Source organism: Triticum urartu, chromosome 6, assembly GCF_003073215.2.
Source record: "Triticum urartu cultivar G1812 chromosome 6, Tu2.1, whole genome shotgun sequence".
NCBI lineage: Eukaryota > Viridiplantae > Streptophyta > Magnoliopsida > Poales > Poaceae > Triticum > Triticum urartu.
Genome location: NC_053027.1, coordinates 71,489,825 through 71,513,519, shown reverse-complemented (window position 1 = coordinate 71,513,519; position 23,695 = coordinate 71,489,825).

Sequence of the window (23,695 nt, the reverse complement as noted above, 5' to 3'; positions counted from 1 at the left end):
TCTTCTTTGCTTCACTTTGAACCCTAGAAAGAACTTAAACTCTCCCATGCAAGACATCTCGAACTTTGAGGTCATGAGAGCGGCAAATTCCTCATTGAAGGCTTTGTTAGGGGAACCAAAGATAATATCATCAACATATAATTGGCACACAAACAACTCCCCTTTGACCTTCTTAGTAAAAAGAGTAGGGTCGATTAGCCCAACTTCAAAACCACGGTCTTGTAACAACTCGGTAAGGTGGTCATACCACGCACGTGGGGCTTGTTTAAGGCCCTAGAGTGCCTTATCGAGTTGATACACATGATCGGGAAAGTAGGGATCCTCGAACCCGGGGGGTTGCTTGACATAAACCAATTCATTAATAGGACCATTCAGAAAAGCACTCTTCACATCCATTTGTTGTAACTTAAAGTTATGATGAGAAGCATATGCAATTAACATGCGAATGGATTCAAGACGAGCAACGGGAGCAAAGGTTTCACCGTAGTCGATACCCTCAACTTGGGAGTAGCCTTGTGCTACCAAACGAGCCTTGTTACGAATGATAATCCCATGGGCATCTTGCTTGTTCTTAAATATCCACTTGGTTCCAATGACATTGTGGTTCCCCGTCGGTCTTGGCACCAATCTCCACACTTTTTTGTGCTCGAAGTTGTTGAGTTCTTCATGCATAGCATTGAGCCAATCCGGATCTTAGAGCGCCTCATAGACCTTGTGGGGTTCGACACAAGAGACAAACGCGTGATGCTCACAATAGTTTGCTAATTGTCTACGAGTGCTTACCCCCTTTCTTAAGCTTCCAAGCACATTCGTCATGAGATGATCCTTGGTGGAGAGCTTGTAAGCAACCTTGGTGGCACGACGCTCCAATTCCTCCTCGGGGGTGAGACGAGGAGTGGTCACTTGATAATCTTGAGCGTCATCTTGAGCTTGTTCTTGTTCTTGAACTTGCTCGGAGGAGAGAACTTGACCTTGGGCATCACTTGGTGTGTCAACACCGTCTTGAGCATGATCTTGCCCTTGGTCTTGTTCTTGAGGATGAGGGCCTTCATGTTGTTCTTCGGAAGCGTGTGGGCCTTGGGTTGGTGATGGCTCCACTTGAGTGGAGCATTGTCCTTATCCTTCGGCCACAAGGGGTTCCTCAATGGGTAGGATAAAGCCAACACCCATTCTTCTTATGGCTTGAGGAGGAATTTCATCACCTACATCACAAGTGCCACTTTGCTACACTTGGGAGCCGTTATTCTCATCAAACTCCATGTTACACGTCTCCGCAATAAGTCCCGTGGATTTATTGAGGACACGGTAAGCATTAGAGTTTGTAGCATAACCAACAAATATGCCCTCATAAGCTCTAGCCTCAAATTTAGACAACCGAACACCTTTCTTGAGAATGAAACACTTACACCCGAACACCCGAAAATACTTGAGGTTGGGCTTGTTACCGGTGAGTATCTCATATGGAGTCTTGTTCAAGCCCTTGCGGAGGTAGAGCCGATTGGATGCATGATACGCGGTGTTGATGGCTTCGGCCCAAAAGTTGTATGGAAACTTGAACTCCGCCATCATGGTCCTTGCCGCATCCATCAACGTCCAGTTCTTCCTCTCCGCAACACCGTTTTGTTGAGGGGTTTAAGGTGCGGAATATTGATGCTTGATCCCCTCATCACTAAGAAACTCATCCAAGGTGTAGTTCTTGAACTCGGTGCCTATCGTGGAATTGTCATGGCAGATGTCCTTAGTGTCAGGACTTAGTCGCGAGGCCAACGCATCTATGTGGTATCTTGAGAGGGGTTGAGCGGGACGAGAAACGCGATGTTTTACCCAGGTTCGGCCCCTCACAGTGGAGGTAAAAGCCTACATCCTGCTTCATTGATATTGGTGATGATGATCATGGTTACAAGAGTGCTCTATCTCGAGAGCTATTGTCTAAACCTAACTTGTCCAACTTGTGGAACTTGTGAATCTTGTCCCCTTTGGGGAGCCCTGCCCCTCCTTATATATGTTGGAGGAGCGGGTTACATGTAGAGTCCTATTAGGATTAGGACTAGTCTATCTATAATACAAACTGGATACAAGTCCAGGTCTTAACTCCTTGTAAGATAAATGTTCCTCATGCCTTTCCTCTTAAACCGGCCCACCATTATCATAAACCGGCATGTTGGGCCTTGGGCCTTGTCATCCATCTGGAACACGCGCCGGGTCACCAATGAGTCTTCAGGCTTGTGAATCGTCATACCAGTGAACCGCCAGACACTTAAGTCGCCAGACATGTAAACCGCCAATCACGTAAACCGCCAATCCTCTGGCGGTTTACCAATGAAACGCCTAGTCCGGCCGGGTTATACTTCCGGCCGGTTTACGCCGCGTGGTATATCCCCGACATTAGCCCCCAAGTTTAGCTTGGATTTATTCATGGTAAACTTATGCTGCAAAATAAACACAAGAACAAATTTGACAGGTTATGCTCCGGGTTAAGAATTTTTGTAAACCGGTACCTGATCATCCTTAAGTCCTTGTTATTTCCTCCTTCTGGGAAATCCGGGTCAACAGACCAGCTTCATAATCAATTTGCCGACATTGGTTTGTCACAGAGAAATATTGTGAAAAATAACTCCTTTGACTCAGCTCCCAAAGCGTCGGTTTAAGAAATATGGGTCTGAAAATACTTATCTGATATTCAGCCGGTTTGAAGATGTAAAACTTGCCGGTTTAATATTACCAAAATGGCCGGTTTATAAATATTGATAGCGCCGGGTCATAATTGTTGTCGACACTGGGTCATGTAATTGATCTTCCTGATTTGCTCAAAACTGATAAAATGAAGATGTTCCTCCTTTATATGCATAATACCTGTAGCCCCCAAGTCTTAAGAGGAGAACATAGCGATAACTTAAGACTTGCTCCAATAAGTGTTTCAACCTTAAAGAAATCCGATTAGTTCATCTCAATCATATAAACTAAATACTCCATATATGTAGCCCCCAAGTGCCGGGTTGTCATGCTTGCAGCAACCTGGGACTTGTAATTTCCTGATGCTCATAAAAAACTTCAACCAGTGTAGCCCCCAAGGGCCAGGTCATTATGTAAATAATGAGGAGGGACTTTGAAAATATGATCATGTAGACTTTAACAGCAACGTGTAGCCCCCAAGGGCCGGCTCAGTAAGATAATATTGAGCTGGGACTTTATATATACTTCATTGAGAATAACATTATATTATGTAACTCCCATCATGGGGCTTGAACCCATATCCACAAGGTTGAGAGCTTTGTGCTTTACCAACTGAGCAGTGGATCCTTCAATAATAGATGAAAACGTGTGTACCTTGAATTGTTGACAGGAGCAATTGGTAGCCCCCAAGGGCCGGCTCATTATAATATGATGAGTCGGGTCACCGCATTAGCCCCCAAGTGTCATGGTGCATGCTTGCAGCGACATGAGACTTGTGTATTTGATGTAATTTCAACTGAAATAATGTAGCCCCCAAGTGCCGGGTCATAAGCCTGCAGCAACTCGGGACTATTCCTTCAATTGTAGAATAAATCATATCTATTGATAATATGATAGCCATTGCGCTAAAGCAACTTTAAAAACCTTAATCATAATACTGGTTATTGATAACCATAATAAAAATCCAGCCATGTTGGCTATTTGAATAATATACCCAATGATTTATAAGCGCATAATTCCAATGGCGCAATTCAAATATATACTGGCGACTTATAGTCCAAAGCCAGGCCGGGTCAACAAACACCGGATATTATCTTATCTCATACTGGCGATTTATAGTCCAAAGCCAGGCCGGGTTTAATAAACGCCGGTGATTTATAATCATGCTTTATTCAACCTGTTTCTGCATACAACAAGTTTAAAGTGTCCTGGCGGTTTACCGCCGGACGGGTCATAATGCTCAACATATAACCCGGGTTTATAACCAAGGCTGCACTTAAGAATAATCAAATATGAAATATATCATACCTGTGACATTGAATCACATTGTTGGTTTTACCAACTTTTTGTAGTAAAGGTAATAACCCAAATTTTGAGTACTGATAACTCCTTCCATATTGTGCCGGTTTATGATAAAACCGTACCGGGTTTGTGATAAACACCGGATTAACCATATATAATACTGGTGACTTGTAGTCAAACCAGACCGGGCTGATAGACTCCGGATTATAACTTGATCGTGTACTGACAACTTGTAGTTGAAAGCCGAGCCGGGTTGATAAATACCGGTTTACTCCATAATAGGATGGTAACAGAAAATCAAACTGGGCAAATAGTCTCCGGATTAAGATTTGACCGTGTTCCGCTAATTTGACAGTGTGAACCGGTTTAAAATTTTGCCGGTTTAAAAAACGCAACAGAAAGAAAGAAATATCTATCAAAGAAAATTTCAAGCAAGGCAATGATAAAACCATTTGCAAAAAGAGGCTATTGAGCTGATCAAATGGCGTTACCATGGTCGGGCACGACCAAGCTCCCGATAGGTGTAGCTATGGTTCAAGTCAGCCAGGTCCCCAAATGAAACCGTGGCATTTATGCCGATCAAGTGGCATGGCAATGGTTCGGGTTCGACCAAGCCCCCAAGTGATTCTATGGCCTTAGGCCGATCAAGAGGCATGACTGGTTCAGACGTGACCAAGTCCCCAAGTGATCTGGTGGCTCTCGCCTATCAAGAGGTGTTGCATTGGTTCGGACACGACCAAGCCCCCAAGTGATATAACATGATGCTTTTGAAAAGCTAACTCAAGGGGTAAACCGGAGGCCGCTTTAAGACAGAACAGCTCCGTGTAACCACGCATGATGTAAAAGAACAGAGACCCCGCTTTATAAAGCAGAAGCCCCCATGTAATCAATAATATGTCAGGCAAGTAAGGCGGGATACCCATGTTTGAACCGCGCATCATGGCAGCAGGTCTTCTTTGGCAATTTTTAACTTTTTGCAAGAGATAAATTCTTCTTGAAGCGGGATCTTCAAGCGGATATTGAGACCTTCAAAGCTTTGTGGGAGACATCTTTCCCTTGAACCGGATTTTAAACCGGAATCTTCATTTTCAGCCGGAAATTTTCTGACGGCCTTTAAACTCGAACTTGCGAGAAGTTAATTCCTTTTTGAACCGGACATTGTTAAATCGGATTTGAGCCAGATACTAAGAGCTTCAGCTTTGTGTGGGAGACGGGATTCCCCTTAAACCGAACTATAAACCGGAAGCATCATTGTGAGCCGGAATATTTCTGACGGCCTTTAAATTTTCATCAATATAACAGTAGCCTCCGAGACCGGGTTTCCCTTCAACATCCTAGGGCACTTGAATTTGCTGAAACTGGCAAGACTTGCTGCGTCATATCATCGTAGGCCCCGAGTCTTAAGATGACTCGAGGAGTTGGCTTGAGACTCTCCATATTCGACCATGATATAAACCGGCATAACTTGTATATCATTGGCGTTGATAGCACGATGTGAATCCACAGAAGGTTGAGGTGACTGCGGCGGGTTGTAAATGATCCCGTATGATCCGTGTCAGCAACTCGGCCAATGGTTCCTTCCAACTGGTGATTTGAAGTTAACCAAACTGTAGTGGCGGCGATTTGTGCGCCTGCCCATTGAACCATCCAGTGCAGACGGTGGCTGAATGATAATTTGCCTTCAATTTATTGAAAGAAATCCAGGCTACGCAAGCAGTGACTTGCTCATACTCAATAAACAGCTCATGCAGACAGGTGCGGTCCGGTATGTTGATGTAGACCGGGCCGCGAGAGACGGACAGTAAAGATGACCACAGCATCAGAGGTAGTTCCGACAGATGAGTCGGCCGCGGCACTGTAAGCCGGTGCGGACAGAGAAGATTAGCACCAATGTCGTAAACCGTCACGGACGGGCGAGTTAACCGCGGGCGCGGTCCCGGCAAGCTGATGTAAACCGGACCTTCGGGACAGTAACTTGCGCACATTCATTCACCGGGTGGTTGATACAGACGAAACGCCGGTGCAGAGCATTGCTAGCGCGTGCTACGTGCCCCTAATATAACGCCTCATTTGTAATGAACAATTGTCCCGCGTCAAAAAATATCACATGCCAAAGTAATTGTTTCTTGGCAAAAATAATATGCGCTAATAAAATAGGCTTTAGATGGATATCACCTGATTTGTGCACGCGACGGATGATCCGTATTCAGTGTTCGTGAATAATCTCCAGTAGATTCAACAGCAATTTAGCCACCCCCTCGAGACCGCGGCAGCTCACATCAGACTCACGATGGCTCAGAATAAGGCCAGCCAAAGGTGGCTTAGCACAAGGTCCCGGCGACGGCTCGGAGATGATGGCTTAAAGCCTGACCGTGGCGGAGGCTGTTCACGGTGGTCTGAACTCTGAAGTGAACCGAGGTAGGGTCATGCCCTAGGCGGAGGCAAGGGTGACTCTGCTTGATGCGAGGTTGTGGCGCTCGAGGTTAGTAGCGGAGGCGGCGATTGTGGCTCGACAGGTCAACACCAGGCGGATTGAGCAGCGCTGTAGCAAACACCGAAACCAGCGACGGTGGCTCAGGCGACTCAGCATGAGGGCAGCAGAAGTGACTGACGCAGGCCTGGGCGACTTTGGAGCGAGGCCAAGGCGATTCAACGCACTGCGGTTGAGACTGAAGCAAGCCGGGACGGAGAGCCGCCCCTAGGCCAACCTCCGAGCTCCTTGGCAGCTCAACAGGCGGACGACGGGCTGAGACCTGGTGCGGAAGCCATCACGGCAGCTCGGGCGCGTGGCGGCGTCTTTGGCGGAGGCTGTCCTGCAAGCGCGGCCGCGGCAAGTCAAGGCCGGTCGGCGAAAGCCGGTTGGGCGGTTCAAAGCAGCAGGGCTTGGTCGCGCTCAAACGCGGGCCGGCTCTCGGGCGCGGTGACTCGAGGCAGAAAGGCAGCAGCTTGATCCGCCGGAGGCAGTGGCGATTTGACGGTCGGTGGTTCAGAGGCCACGGCTCACAGAGCAGCCCGAGGTGCGGCAGAAACAGGGGCGCACCTGCCGGGTCGACAGGGTGGCTGCCCTTTTGCTATAGATGGCGGTGACCCGCCAGCAGCGGCAGAAACGGGCAGCAGCTTGACATAGCCCGGCGGGGCCGGCGCAAGGCGACTCAGAGGCGGGGCCGAACCCGACGGAGCGTGGCGCGGGAGGTAGTAAGCGAAGGCGCTCAGATGGAAACGGCCATGGCCGGTCTTGCGAGCGGAGGTGCGGGTTGATGTTGTGACCCGGCGCGGTAGAACCGCGCAGGACGGCGCTGGTCAGGGCCGCGAGCGTCGAAGTAGAAGTGATTTGGCTTGACAGGAACTCCAGGCGGCGGCGTCAGGCGAGGCCGGAGAACCGGAGAGGCGGCAACTCAGCGACTTGAGGCTAAGATGGAGGAGGCGTTCGGGATGAGGCCCGGGTGCTCTCAACTGGAAACGAGGCCAATCCGATGCCGCAGGGTGAGGTGAATCCGGCAACTCTGGGTCCAACCTGCTGCGATTCGGCGTCGGCGAATCCGGGTCGTGACCATTGATTTCCCATCGTAACTGTCTCCGTTCCGGGTCATGGCCCTTCTCGAGCATTGCATATCAAAACTTCCTTTTAATAGTTCTGATCAATTACTACAGGATTTGCTCCCTTGTGAATAACCGCTGATGCCCAATAAGCAGTTGACGCTGGCTGCGGTGGAAACACTTCTGTTGATCTCGGCAACTTGTGGCAACAGAACGAATCGCAACCCTAATTTTTTCTTAAACTCAAATCTTGTACTCCCGGATCCAAGGTAAATCATGTGTGATTGTCTCGTACCGGTTCTTCTACATCCAGTCGATCGCAAGCTTCTGGATTCCTGGAAAGCTCCCTCCAAGAACTCAACACCACCGTGCGCAAGCCCCACGGTGGGCGTCAATTGTCGTGGAATTATCACGGCAGATGTCCTTAGTGTCAGGACTTAGTCGCGAGGCCAACGCATCTATGTGGTAGCTTGAGAGGGGTTGAGCGGGACGAGAAACGCGATGTTTTACCCAGGTTCGGCCCCTCACGGTGGAGGTAAAAGCCTACATTCTGCTTCATTGATATTGATAATGATGATCATGGTTACAAGAGTGCTCTATCTCGAGAGCTATTGTCTAAACCTAACTTGTCCAACTTGTGAAACTTGTGAATCTTGTCCCCTTTGGAGAGCCATGCCCCTCCTTATATATGTTGGAGGGGCGGGTTATATGTAGAGTCCTATTAGGATTAGGACTAGTCTATCTCTAATACAAACCGGATACAAGTCCAGGTCTTAACTCATTGTAAGATAAATGTTCCTCATGCCTTTCCTCTTAAACCGGCCCACCATTATCATAAACCGGCATGTTGGGCCTTGGGCCTTGTCATTCATCTGGAACACGCGCCGGGTCACTAATGAGTCTTCAGGCTTGTGAATCGTCATACCAGTGAACCGCCAGACACGTAAGTCGCCAGACATGTAAACCGCCAATCACGTAAACCGCCAATCCTCTGGCGGTTTACCAATGAAACTCCTAGTCCGGCCGGGTTATACTTCCGGCCGGTTTACGCCGCGGGTTATATCCCCGACAGTGCCGTTGTCACTTCTTATTGTCAAGATCTTTGCATTGTGTTGACGTTGTGCTTCATTTGCAAAGTCAATGACGGTTTGTTGGGTCTCGCTCTTCCTCTTGAAGAAATACACCCAAGTGTATCTTGAGTAGTCATCCACAATCACCAAGCAATACTTCCTACCCCCAAGACTATCGACGGATGGAGGCCCAAAGAGATCCAAATGAAGGAGCTCCAAAGGCCTCTTTGAGTAAATGATAGTCGTGGGAGGGTGAGCCTTCTCATGTAGCTTTCTTTCGATACAAGCACTGCAAGCACGATCTTTAGCAAAACTAACATTCCTTAGTCCACGGACATGGCCCCCCTTGAGAAGACTTTGCAAAGATCTCATATTGACATGGGCTAGACGGCGATGCCCAAGCCACCCCACATCAACTTTAGCCATTAGGCATGTCGCGGTCTTAGTGGGTCGCTCCAAAAAGTTAATCACATATAGACCGTTCTCGACATGCCCAACAAAGACTACTTTAAGAGTCTTGCTCCACAAGAGGGCCACGGTATCGATATCAAAGAAAGTGGCAAAGCCCATTATTGCAAGTTGACGAACGGAAAGTAAATTGTATGCTAGGGACTCAACAAGCATGACCTTCTTGATCGTGAGATCATGAGAGATGACTACCTTGCCAAGTCCCAATACCTTAGAATATGAGGCGTCACCCCACTCGACATTGGTGCGCATAGATGGAATCTTGTGCACGTCCACCACCAAGTCCTTGCTTCCGGTCATATTATTTGTAGCTCCGCTATCAAGCAACCATGATCCCCCACCGGAAGCAAACACCTACAAGAGATCAATGCTTGGTTTTAGGTACCCATTTGTAATGGGTCCTTTGATGTTAGTAACAAGGGTCTTTGGAACCCAAATAGACCATTCAATGTACTCATGAGGAGGACCAACGAATTTGGCATAGACATGCCCATCACTAGCACGACATAACATATAAGATGGATTGAAGTCGTCGGCTTTGATGGGAGAAGTGGCATTGCCCTTTTTGACACCGCCACCCTTCGCATTGTTCTTCTTCTCCTTGGAAGCACTCTCTCCCTCCTTTACAAAGGTTTGCATGAGAGGAGGAGGTCGTTTGGTCTTGTCATTCTTATTCTTGTTCTTGGACTCGGGCACGTACCCAACCCCTTCCTTGGCCACAACTCCCTTTTGATTGATCAAGAGGTCGTTGAGGTTCTTCTTTCCTTGTATGAAAGTCGCAAGACCTCTCTCAAGTTGCACCTTTAGCTTAGCGTTCTCCTCAACAAGATGCACATGCTCACAACACGGGTTAGTAGCATTTGCATTATCAATTAACATCATACGAGGAAAAGTGGATTTTTCCTTGGTTAGCTTTACTTGAAGTTGATCATGAGACTCTTTGAGGCTAGCATGAGCACCCTTCAAGACCTTGTGAGCCTTGTCAAGTAGATCAAACTCCTCTTTGAGTCTAGCAAGATCAACCTCAAGTTCGGCCTTCTCGGAGTTTAGCACATGAGAAACAATGAGAGCATGATCATAATCTTTCTTTAACTTAGCATGATCAACGTTGTGTGACTCCTCAAGAGCCAAACGAAGACCACGCTCTTCCTCAAAAGCATTGGAATATCTGAAATCTCATCGGCATAGTCACGACTATGCCCTTCCATCTTAGTGATGGTATCTTCGTGAGCCTCGATCACGTCATTGACTTCACCAAGTTGTTCCAAGAGAGCAACAACGTGCTTCTTGGATTTACCCTTAAGTTTGCCCATAAAGGCCTCAAACTCATTCGCCTCCACATTAGCTCCCTCATGTTCATCAATGCTATCCGTCGAAGAAGGATGATTAATGATGGTAGTTTTGATGTTGGGGTTACCTTGTTGGTGGCTTTAGCCATGAGGCACTTGGCGGTGATGCTCTCATTGGGTGAGTCGAAGAGAGACACCCGTGGAGTCGTCGCAATGGCAACTGAGGCCATGGCAGCTGACTCACCATCTTCATCATCGTCATCATCCTCATTATACTCTTCTTGTACCACCAATGCCTTGGGAGGAGTCTTCTTGGTGAAGTTGCTCTTGTTGGGGAACGACTTGGCCTTGTCCTTTCGGATGAGCTTGCCACCATTGTCTTCCCTCTTCTCATACGGGCACTGCGCAACAAAATGACTCACATTGCCACAATTGTAGCAAGTCCTTACACGTTGCTTGCTCTTCGTGCCACTTGAGTTGTTTTTGTTAAAGTTTGGCCTTGAGTTTTTCTTGCTCCAAAATTGCCTTGAAGCGAGTGCCATGTGTTCATGATATGCATACTTTATATCTTCAGGGTTGCTCTCCTCTTCTTCCTCTTCTTCTTCTTCAACGCAGAGCTTGGCCTTCAATGCAAGGTTGGGCTTCTTAGCCCTTTGAGAACGAAGCACCGCATTGTCGGCGGTCTTGTCCAAAATGTTCATGGCCACAAACTCATCCAACACTTCGCTTGAGGTCAAAGTGTGGAAGTCCGGCCTTTGACGAATGACGGAGGACATGGCCTTGTGGTAGGGCATCATTGCCTTGAGGAATTTGTGCTTGATCCAATTTTCATCTGTGTCCTTGCTCCCGTGATCTCGGAGTGAGACCGCGAGTTTGGTTACTCTCCGATAAAGCTCACGAGGTTCTTCATCTTCTTTCATTGCAAACTCATCGGCCTCATCTTGCACCACTTCATAGTTGGAGCATTGAATGCTTGCGCTTCCCCGGTAGAGAGAGACAACACAAAGCCATGCGTCTTTGGCCAAGGCGAAGGGCCGAAGATGAGGTAGATCTTCGGGTGGAATTGCATCTTGAATGATGAAGAGAGCATTTTCATTGAATTGATTATCTGCGGCTTCTCGAGGAGTGAAGTTGCTTGGATCATGCGGATAGAAACCTTCTTCGATGATTCTCCAAAGATTAGTGTTCACATGGTTTAAATGACGTTTAAAGCGGTAACCCCAAGAATCAAAGTTCTCATTTTTCACAATCTTAGGGGGAGGACCGGCATGATTCAAATGAGTGGAAGGAACCGTTCCACCATAAACAAGTGGTGGTTCCACATGAGCAAAGATGTCGGTGCCATTCTTACCACTAGAAGGAGCCTTTTCACTACTAGCTTCCCCCTTATCGAAGGTAGCATCCGTCACCTTGTCGGTGGGATTACCCACTTTCAACGGTGCGGTGGATAGTTTAAGACCTTCAAGGAATTTAGTAAACATGCTTTCAACCTCGGTCGTCATGGAGGTTTTCAATGTCTCCAATGCCACATTGAACTCCTCACGAGAGACCGAGGTTCCCCCATCGCCCGTAGACGAGATCGGATTCACACCGGAGTGTTCCTCCACACCGTCTACGGTATCAACCATACTCTTCGGATGGTAAAGTACTTAATAAAGAGACGAGACTCTGATACCAATTGAAAGGATCGATATGGTTGACTAGAAGGGGGGTGAATAGGCAACTAACAATTTTTAGCTTTTCTTTAACAATTTAAACTTTGCATCAAAGTAGGTTGTCTAGATATGCAACTAGGTGAGCAACCTATATGATGCAACAAGGATAGGAACACAAGCAAGCAAGAGATATAACACAAATAAGCTTGCACAAGTAAAGGAACGAGATAACCAAGAGTGAAGCCGGTGGAGACGAGGATGTGTTACCGAAGTTCCTTCTCTTTGAGGGGAAGTACGTCTCCGTTGTAGCGGTGTGGGGCACAATGCTCCCCAAGAAGCCACTAGGTCCACCGTATTCTCCTCACGCCCTCACACAATGCGAGATGCCGTGATTCCACTATTAGTGCCCTTGGAGGCGGCGATCGAACCTTTAAAAACAAGGTTGGGGCAATCTCCACAACTCAATTGGAGGCTCTCAACGACACCACGAAGCTTCACCGCAATGGACTATGGCTCCGCGATGACCTCAACCATCTAGGATGCTCAAACACCCAAGAGTAACAAGATCCGCAAGGGATTAGTGGGGGAATCAAATTTCTCTTGGTGGAAGTGTGGATCGAGGCCTTCTCAACCACTCCCGAGCAAATCAACAAGTTTGATTGGCTAGGGAGTGAGATCGGGCGAAAATGGAGCTTAGGGCAACAATGGAGCTAAGGGTTGGAAGAGTTAAGTCAACGGGGAAGAAGGGGACCCCTTTTATAGTGAGGGACAAAGATCCAACCGTTATCCACCTACCAGCCCGCGGCCAGCGGTACTACCGCACCAGGCCAGCGGTACTACCGCAGGGCCACGTGGTACTTCCGCTTGCTGCCAAGCGGTACTACCGCAAGGTCACGCGGTACAACCGTGCAGGCCCGTGGTACTACCGCTGTACCAGCAACAGCTAGGGCAGACCTGTAGCACAAGTGCTGAGTGCGGTACTTCCGCGGGCGCGGTACTACCGCTCCCCCTTGCGGTACTACCGCAAGGCAGGAACCCCCTAGCCTAGGAAGAGTGCGGATAAGGAAACATCCGGGCCTACTTCCGCTAAAAAACGGAAGAAGCAAAAACCCAACACAGTACTACCGCAGAGGGGCGGTACTACCGCCTGACAGCTGAGCACGGTACTACCGCGGAAGGGATGCGGTACTACCGTGGTAGGCGCAGATGTAAAAAAGATTACATCTGCCCCTACTACCCTGAGGGAGCGGTACTAGCCTGGTGGGCCACGGTAGTGCAGCTCCAGAGGAGTGGTACTACCGTGGGCACCTGCGGTACTACCGCGCCACAGCACGGTACTACCGCTGGTGCCTACGGTACTACTGCTCACCTGGGAGCAGTACTACCGCGAGCCAACACAGCAGCCAGAAACAAGGTGACGAGATAACAATGGAGGAAGCTCCAAGGTGCAGGGGAAAGGAGGGGACTAGGAAGAAACGTGTACGTGATTATTCCACCCAAACCTTTCCGACGCAGACCCCCTCTTAATAGTAGGGCTTTCCTACGACTCAAATCCACCAAAAAGAAACGTAGAAAAGACGCCGTCTTCAACAGTCTTCGAGGGGCATCCAACCATCTTGTGCCTAGCGATGAAACGTCTGGGATACTCAAGGCACACGATTAGTCCGCAAACGCATTGTCATCAATCACCAAAACACCTTAGGGATAAATGTGCCCTTACACCTGGGCTTCAGATAGCAGAAGCAGCAGGACCTCCTCCGTCTTCAAATGCAACATTCTTACTTCCTCCAATTCTTGGGTTGCTTGCATAATGCGTGCAGCTAATTGCATAATTTCTAGCTTCAAGATCAAGATTAACTCATTCATGGCAGCCACACCATCTCTTTCTGCCTCTAGTAGAGCCTCAAGAACTATAATATATGTGCTCAGACTGCTCTCCGGTGGTGTTGCCTCTGAACTGCTACCATCTGGTAACATGGATGGCGCACTACTTCCACAAATAGATTCTGGGGTTGTACATTGTGTCCTAGTGTGAACGGCATCCTAAGAGGTTTCCGCTGGACATAAGTAAGAGATAGTTAGCGCATGATCCAGGCAGTAAGCTTACATGCTAAACGACATACGAATTATTGCCGAGCATGGCAAGCTATATTTAAATGGTTCAAAGCAGCATTTGCCGAAAAGAAATTAAAATAGTAAGATGAAACTAGGGATGTAACTGGCAAATAAACGACATGCGCCAGTCCCATCTAATTAGTTTTTGCTATCTCCCTGGTTCATTTTTCCTTAAAAAAACAAAAACTCTTTTGAACTATCATACCACTAGTGGACTTTAATCGGGATTAAACGGGACCCAGTTGACATCCCTAGTTGAAAGGGAGTGTACCACCACTATATTTAAGTTGCCAAGGCATCTAAGTAGTTGAAATAATCTGAGAAAGCACTTAACAGTGTGGCCTCATATAAACTACGGAAGTTCAAAGGAAAAATTAAGGACTCAAATGAACTAGGCATGCATTTCTTTACGATAGTACAGCAGGCACTGCTGACATATTGGCCAACTCAGGTATAGTGTAACAAGTAACAAACAAGCATTCGAATTGATCATTCACATCTAAGCATTCGAATCTGTAATCACTGCTCCTACTGAACTATTTGTTATTCTATAGGATTACAGGTTGAGGGCACAAGCCAAGAAAGGAGCCCACACGCATTACATTTCACATGTACTAAAACACATTGGCTTACCATATGTTGCTATGAAGCCTCGCTGTTGTTGCAATGTTCTTTGAAGATATCATCAGCATCCCGTGGTTGCAAATTTACTTGTTGTAGTTTATTATGCACCCTCTATTTAGGTAAATTTAATTTTAATCACATGCATTGGTTCGAATTGATCATCAATGGTTCATCTAAACTAATGAAAGAAGGGTGTGTGCATACACGACAATATATCTGCTTCCCTCTATTTTTATGCTTGTTCGAGGTGCCAGCCCCAAAAGAACAAATATTTTGCTTGATGGGGTTGGCAGCTCCATAATTAATAGAAGCATCAAATTAGTCATGCAACTTGGGAAGATCAAGAACACACAAAAAAGTAATGAACAGAGGCTCGGAGCAGTGATGTAATAGCTAGCATCAGAAAATGTAGGGTAAAACAAACAAAAACCAGCGGAACCACATGCTAGTTTGCTGATGTGTAATTAAGCATAGAGAACATGAAGCAGTCTGATGGAACCAACAGGTGGCATAGAATAACACCATTATCATAAATATAGCATGCAAGAAGTAAAATAGTAGGCATTGATATCTAGGAAGTACAGTAATACTTAGGACAAAACTAAAGCATATTAACTATATGTGCATTGGTATGTAATTTAGCACATATAACATGTTCACTGCTAGAAGTATGGCCCTACAGGTGCAAGCAGAATAACGCGTCTCATGAAAAACTGAATGATGCCCTGAAGAAATTCAAAGGTGTGGTGCTTATGCTAAGAAAGTGAACGTAGGCGCCGACCATTGGATAATAGTACCTGATTCTCGGCGGTGTATGGGTATCATTGGCATACTTGATAGCTAAGGATCGTCGATGGTGCTCGTGTTGCGGTTGAGTTTGGGCCGGCTGTCGCTATCGCTGAAGTGGCTCCGGTGCTACGGTTGCGGCGCCTGTCGACATACAAGAAAGCTCATCTGTGGTAAGTGAACACTGTGGTGGGCGAGGGCATCGGTTAAGCAGATCTGATGCGGTGGACCATGATGGCGGTCAAGAAGATCTGGAGCGGTGGACAAGCCATTCGCTGAAGCGGCTCCGGTGAGGTGGTGAGTTGGCAGTTGGGGGTTCCAAAGTGCGAAAGGTAGATCCGTCGGGGTGTGAGGTCCACCGCTACGGCGGAGGACTAGATTCGACGGCTTGCCGTGGTTGGGGTCGGGGAGGGGAAGGCGAGGGGCTCTGGGAAAGAATATTGGGGGCAAAGAGGGGAAACAATGGAGTTACCAAAGCAGCCCTTTTCCATTCATGTGGCAGGGGTAAAACAAGAATATCGCAGGGCTAAACTTTCGGGCGCGAGATATTTCTATGTGAGCAGAAAGTTTGAAAGCTTTTGGCGCCTGAACTTATATTCTGCTCTTGTACGGCCGACTATGATATCATGGCCAAGAATTTGTTTGTTTTGCACGCAAAAAAAGTGTAAGTTTTGAAATCAATGTCTCCAACTCGAAACTTAGATTGTCCATTTAATTTAAATATGGATCATTGAGCTACTACAAGAAAATACCATCATACGGTCCAATTCAAATGAAATTCCAAATGTGTTTATCCTAAATATGATGACAAAAGTAAAAATATGTATGTGTATGAATAAAGTGGATGATTATAAAGTTTGAACATGCCCGTATGTGTATATCTCTATGTTTGATATATGAATTTGAAATCACGAAATCCCGGCCTAAAAAATGTACCTCCATTTAAATGAATTACAAAAGCTAATGATGGAGTCAAATTCCAAAATTCCAATCTTAGGTTTGTAATTCTGGTACATCAAGGTATATCACGCATGTTCAAAAGTATCGTTATCTCATAGTCCAAATTGTGAAACAAATTGATCAATCATGAGTGCACACACTATTGACCATGTATATCTCAATTACGCTAAAGTCCCTCAAATATAGACACCTCACTCTTTATCTGAAGCCAACCCCCCCCCCTTGTCGCCCCCCCACACACAGAGAAGTCGTTCTATCCCCCAAACACCAACACACACGAGCACATTAACACCCCTCTCTCTTCTAAAGTCTGAACCCCAATATAGGTCTCTATCACTTTGTCTCTTGGGCATGCACACATCTCTTCCCCCACTCTCTAGTTAGGTCTCCCGACATCTCTCTTTCCCAAGCACACGCACTATGTAGAGCGTATCTTTCCCATACACACAAAACGTCACCCCCAAACGTCTATCTCCCTAGTTATGTGGTTCTCGCACACTCACCTCACACACCACCCCCACTACAAACACGCACACTTTGTCTCCTTGTGCATCACTCTCCTCTTTCTATTTCTCCCACATGCAGACCCGCCCCAGCTCCTCCCTGTATACATATATGTCATGACTCTTTCCATAGCTCCCTAATGTATCATCATTCTCGATCTCGCACATTGTTCTCTACACCATCTATTCTAGATCTCTCATGAAGTCTGTATCACACACACGATGACTTGCTTCCCTTGCGTCTCCGTACATAGGCCAATTTCAAACAACATCAACATTGTCTCCCTATCTATACGCCATTTATGGACACAAACGCCCCCTCTCTCGCCCCCTCTCTTCCTCTCTCTCTCTCTCTCCATCGCTAGCTCTCTCTCTCTCTCGCTCTCACACCCTGTAACACCCCGGATATGATTTTCCCAATATGTAATCCAACTCTTGCCGTTTTCGGCGTTAAGTTATTTTATTTTCTCGGGTTCGGGTTTTTGTCTCCGTGTGTTGTTATCGTTGTCATGCATCTCATATCATGTCATCATGTGCATTGCATTTGCATATGTGTTCATCTCATGCATTCGAGCATTTTCCCCGTTGTCCGTTTTGCATTCCGGTGCTTCGTTCTCCTCCGGTGGTCATTTCTACCTTTCTTTCATGTGTGGGGATTAAACATTTCCGGATTGGACCCAGACTTTCCAAGCAGCCATGGTTTACTACCGGTAGACCGCCTGTCAAGTTTCGTACCATTTGGACTTCGTTTGATACTCCAACGGTTAACCGAGGGACCGAAAAGGCCTCGTGTGTGTTGCAGCCCAACACCCCTCCATTTTGGCCCAAAACCCACCAAAACCCTCTCCATCATCTAGAGCGTTCGATCACGATCGCGTGGCCGAAAACCGCACCTCATTTGGACAGTCCAAGCTCCTCATATGCCTATATAAAGGCCACTCCCCGAAATTTTCGGGCAAACCCTAGATCACTCCCTCTCCTCGCGCGTCGGACACAATCCGTGCCGACGGACATGTCCGGCTAGCCGCCCGCCGCCACGTGGCGACCTCTCGTTGGTCGGGCCTCCCTTGCCCCACATCGCCTGTCCCCGCCGCCGCACGGCCCGGGAGACCGGAGCCGGCCCTCACGGCCCGCTCCCTCGCGTCGCCCGCCCGCACGTCTCTTCGCCCGCGCCGGCGAGCCTCAAGCTCTGGCCGCCGCCCGCCATTGCCGCCGATGACGCCGACCCACCGGACCGCGCCACCGCGCCTCCTCGTCCCCGGCCGAGTCGCGCCGCTCACCGCCCGAGCCGGTACCGGTCACCGCCGCCTCGCCCTCGACTCCACCGCCCGGATCCGGCGTCTTCTCCCTCCGGCGACCGCGGCAAGTCCGGCAACCGCGACGTCCATTTCGGGCAAACCTCGAGACTCGTGCTGCTATAGTGCCCAGATCCAGATCCGGTTGACTTTTGCCCCGGAACGCTAACTATTTTTGCTATGTTCATCGCGTCGTAACTCCTCATCTGTAACTCCATTTTGGGCATATAGCATATCAAAATGTTCGTCTTAGAGAGCACATCATTTCATCTCATTGCATAATTTTCATTTGACTTGATCTTGATGCCCGAAATGCTGTTGGAAGAGTGCTATTTGAGATAATTGTCAGATCTGCTGCTCCAATTAGATATTTGTCATTTTTGCCATGATTATTGTGTGCATGATATGTCCCTGAGCTCTACATGTGTTTTGTTATATGTTTTGCCATCTATCCAGAGGTGCAACCCATGTATTTTTGTGATGTGTGTGGTGACTAGCACAAGCTTGCAAAGTGGAGCATTCGAGCATTTTCCCCATTGTTCGTTTTGCATTCCGGTGCTTCGTTCTCCTCCGGTGGTCATTTCTACCTTTATTTCGTGTGTGGGGATTAAACATTTCCGAATTGGACCGAGACTTGCCAAGCGGCCTTGGTTTACTACCGGTAGACCGCCTGTCAAGTTCCGTACCATTTGGACTTCGTTTGATGCTCCAACGGTTAACCGAGGGACCGAAAAGGCCTCGTGTGTGTTGCAGCCCAACACCCCTCCATTTTGGCCCAAAACCCACCAAAACCCTCTCCATCATCTAGAGCGTTCGATCACGATCGCGTGGCCGAAAACCGCACCTCATTTGGACACTCCAAGCTCCTCCTATGCCTATATAAAGGCCACTCCCCGAAATTTTCGGGCAAACCCTAGATCACTCCCTCTCCTCGCGCGTCGGACACAATCCGCGCCGACGGACATGTACGGCTAGCCACCCGCCGCCACGTGGCGTCCTCTCGTTGGTCAGGCCTCCCTCGCCCCACATCGCCTGTCCCCGCCGCCGCACGGCCCGGGAGCACGGAGCCGGCCCTCGCGGCCCGCTCCCTCGCGCCGCCCGCCCGCACGTCTCTTCGCCCGCGCCGGCGAGCCTCAAGCTCCGGCCACCGCCCGCCATCGCCGCCGATGACGCTGACCCGCCGGACCGCGCCTCCTCGTCCCCGGCCGAGCCGCGCCGCTCGCCGCCCGAGCCGGTACCGGTCACCGCCGCCTCGCCCTCGACTCCACCGCCCGGATCCGGCGTCTTCTCCCTCCGGCGACCGCGGCAAGTCTGGCAACCGCGACGTCCATTTCTGTTGAACCTCGAGACTCGTGCTGCTACAGTGCCCAGATCCAGATCCGGTTGACTTTTGCCCCGGAACCCTAACTATTTTTGCTATGCTCATCGCATCGTAACTCCTCATCCGTAACTCCGTTTTGGGCATATAGCATATCAAAATGTTCGTCTCAGAGAGCACATCATTTCATCTCATTGCATAATTTTCATTTGAGTTGATATTGATGCCCGAAATTTTGTTGGAAGAGTGCTATTTGAGATAATTGTCAGATCTGCTGCTCCAATTAGATATTTGTCATTTTTGCCATGATTATTGTGTGCATGATATGTCCCTGAGCTCTACATGTGTTTTGTTATATGTTTTGCCATCTATCTAGAGGTGCAACCCATGTATTTTTGTGATGTGTGTGGTGACTAGCACAAGCTTGCAAAGTGGAGCATTCGCTAATGCTGATTTCAGGGACTTGGCATTTCCACTAAGTCCTTGATCTGTTTATCTCATTATGCCATATGTTCATGTTGTTTCCGAGTGACCCGTGCCTCTTTTGAGGATGATCAGTAAGAATGTTTTGTTAATCTTGTAGTGCTCTATCCATCCATGTCTTTGTTTGCAATTATGGAGCACCCTAGATTGAGTCAATCGAGCTCTACTTTTGCTATTTCGTGAATCTGGGCAGATTGTCTACTTGTTAGCGATTTTGCCGAGGATGTTGTAGTTGATCCGTGCATGCTATGTTATTGTTCTTGCCATGTCTAGCTTTTATAATGTGTATTCTTGATGGGTGTATGCTTATATTGTCATGACTTGCTCTGTAGTGAGTGCATCGAGCTCGTAAACATGCCTACTTGATATCTGTTTCAGCATGCTCCAGTTTTCACTAAGTCTGTGATCTGATTATGTTTTTGCCATATTCACATGCTTGCAAATGTATTTTCTGATCCCTTTTGGCTCAAGGTCACTAAGGGACTTTTGTTAAGCTCTTTGAGTAGCTCCATGCCATGCTTTACCTTGACATGTTCAAGTCCTGTAGCATATAGTTTTCATGCTCCAAAGTGTGCTACCTGATCTGAAATTCCAGACAAGTGTTAATTTCACTAAGTCTGAAGTCTGCTTACCAAATGCATTTTTGCCATGCTTGTTTGAACCTGTTAATGGATGAATTGGCCGTAGATCAGTGTTCCTCTTTTGTTAAGCATCATGAATGGATACCTGCCATGTATTTTGTTGTCATGTTTGAGTGCTGTAGCATGTTCATCTTGTTGCTTCTAGTTGGCTACTTGCTGTAAATCGCAGAACGTGGTCATATTTGAATTGCTTGCCGTTTCCAAACCGTGACTCCGATTCCGGTGATCTTTATATAATTTTCAAGCGATTTCATCTCACCTTTCCAGTGGCACACTTGGATTTACAACTTGAGGACAGGTTCATTCGTTCCTTGTCAAATCTTGCATATGCATCACATATTGCATCCCGCATAGTATACCATCTTTGAATCATGTTGTTTGAGTTTGCACGTGGTTGATTGTGTCCTTATTGCTTGTTTGGGTAGAGCCGGGAGACGAGTTCGCTAACGAGGAGCCCGTTGAGTTTGCTTTCGAGGATCCAGTCAACTCTGACAACTTTGCAGGCAAGATGATCATAACCTCGAAATCACTACTATCTTTGCTTTGCTAGATGCTCGCTCTTTTGCTATGCCCATGCTACGATGCCTACCACTTGCTTATCATGCCTCCCAGATTGCCATGTCAAACCTCTAACCCACCATGTCCCAGCAAACCGTTGATTGGCTATGTTACCGCTTTGCTCAGCCCCTCTTATAGCGTTGCTAGTTGCAGGTGAAGATTGGAGCCCGTTCCTTGTTGGAACATTATTTACTTGTTGGGATATCACTATATTATCTTGTTATCTTAATGCATCTATATACTTGGTAAAGGGTGGAAGGCTCGGCCTCCCGCCTAGTGTTTTGTTCCACTCTTGCCGCCCTAGTTTCCATCATATCGGTGTTATGTTCCCGGATTTTGCGTTTCTTACGCGGTTGGATGATAATGGGAACCCCTTGATAGTTCGATTTGATTAAAGCTTTTCCAGCAATGCCCAACCTTGGTTTTACCATTTGCCACCTAGCCTCTTTTCCCTTGGGTTTCCGGAGCCCGAGGGTCATCTTATTTTAACCCCCCCACCAGGCCAGTGCTCCTCTGAGTGTTGGTCCAACCTAGAGCCCCTTGCAGCGCCACCTCGGGGGAACTCGAGGGCTGGTTTTAGTTGTATGGATTGCTTATCCGATTGTGCCCTGAGAATGAGATATGTGCAGCTCCTATCGGGATTTGTCGGCACATTCGGGCGATGTTGCTGGATTTGTTTTAACTTGTCGAAGTGTCTTGTACAACCGAGATACCGAGTCTGATCGGAATGTCTCGGGAGGAGGTCTATTCCTTCGTTGACCGTGAGAGCTTGTCATGGGCTAAGTTGGGACTCCCCTGCAGGGATTTGAACTTTCGAAAGCCGTGCCCGCGGTTATGGGCAGATGGGAATTTGTTAATGTCCGGTTGTAGATAACTTGAACCTTAACTTAATTAAAATGAATCAACTATGTGAGTTACCGTGATGGTCTCTTCTCGGCGGAGTCCGGGAAGTGAACATGGTGTTGGTGTAATGTTTTCCGCAGGTTATCCTCTAGTTATCCGTTCGCGCTTTGCCTTCTCTTCTCGCTCTCTTTTGCGAACAGGTTAGCCACCATATATGCTAGTCTCTTGCTGCAGCTCCACATATTTTACCTTGTCCTTACCTATAAGCTTAAATAGTCTTGATCGCGAGGGTGCGAGATTGCTGAGTCCCTGTGGCTCACAGATTACTTCCAAACCAGATGCAGGGCCTGATGACTCCGTTCCAGATGACGCGCTTGAGCTCAAGTGGGAGTTCGACGAGGACTCACGCCGATACTACATGTCTTTCCCTGATGATCAGTAGTGGTGCCCAGTTGGGGTGATCGGGACCGTGTCGCATGTTGGGTTTATCTTTTATTTTGGCGTCGTAGTCGGGCCATGAGTGTTTGAATGTCGTAATGCTATTTATGTACTTTGATTGACGTGGCGAGTGTAAGCCAACTATGTATCTCCCCTTTTATTATCTATATTACATGGGATGTTGTGAAGATTGCCTAACTTGCGACATTGCTTTCAATGCGGTTATGCCTCTAAGTCGTGCCTCGACACGTGGGAGATATAACCGCATCGAGGGCATTACACACCCCTCTCCCACACACACTTGATGTCTCTTCCAAATAATCCGCTCCCCCCGCTCGCACCCATGCTATCCCGCTACTACACATGTCACACCATTCCCCCTTCCCTTATACTAGGTTTACATCATTAGTGGTCTCTCTACTCCACATACACACACTCCCTCTCACACACAAATGCGCGCACAAACACACACAGACACGCACAAACACCCATTAATCTGGATCCTCATCTCTCCCCATGTCCGCATGTGTATCTCACACACTCACTCTCTAATCTTTCCCTAATAATAAGGCACGGATTGACTTCATGGGTTCACCGTCACAATACGCTTTTTTCTGTGAATTTACGCTTTCAGTTTAAAAAAACTCATATTCAAGGTGGTACTAATTTTTTGTTTAGGTAATTTTCGGTTTCATCGGCTCCTACATCACGTTTCCCGTCGGTCACGCCTCCCTGTCTCAGCCCATACGTCACCTGCATGGGCCTCAGCCCACCGAATCGAATCCAGCAGCCAGACAAGCCGATAGGAGAGACAGAAAGAAAATACATGTGTCCATACACGGAGCACGGGCTCTCGCCTCCTCTCTCGCTCGCCGCCGCCACCACCCACGTCGGCCGCTTCTCTGGTGATCTCCGGCGCCGTGCAGCACGCCCCCGAGCTCCCTCCCTCCCCTCCGGCCAGAGTCTCCGCTCCCGTCCTCTACCGCCCGCTCGCAAGCTCATCCCCCATGGCTAGGGTTTCAGGTAGGGCTTCGCAGCCGCGTCTCCGGCTGCCCCAGGTTCGTTCCTCGTTCGTTCTTGGTCTCCCTTTATCTAACTAATCCTGTTTAGGTTTTTTAGGGGAGAAACAAGGGGAGG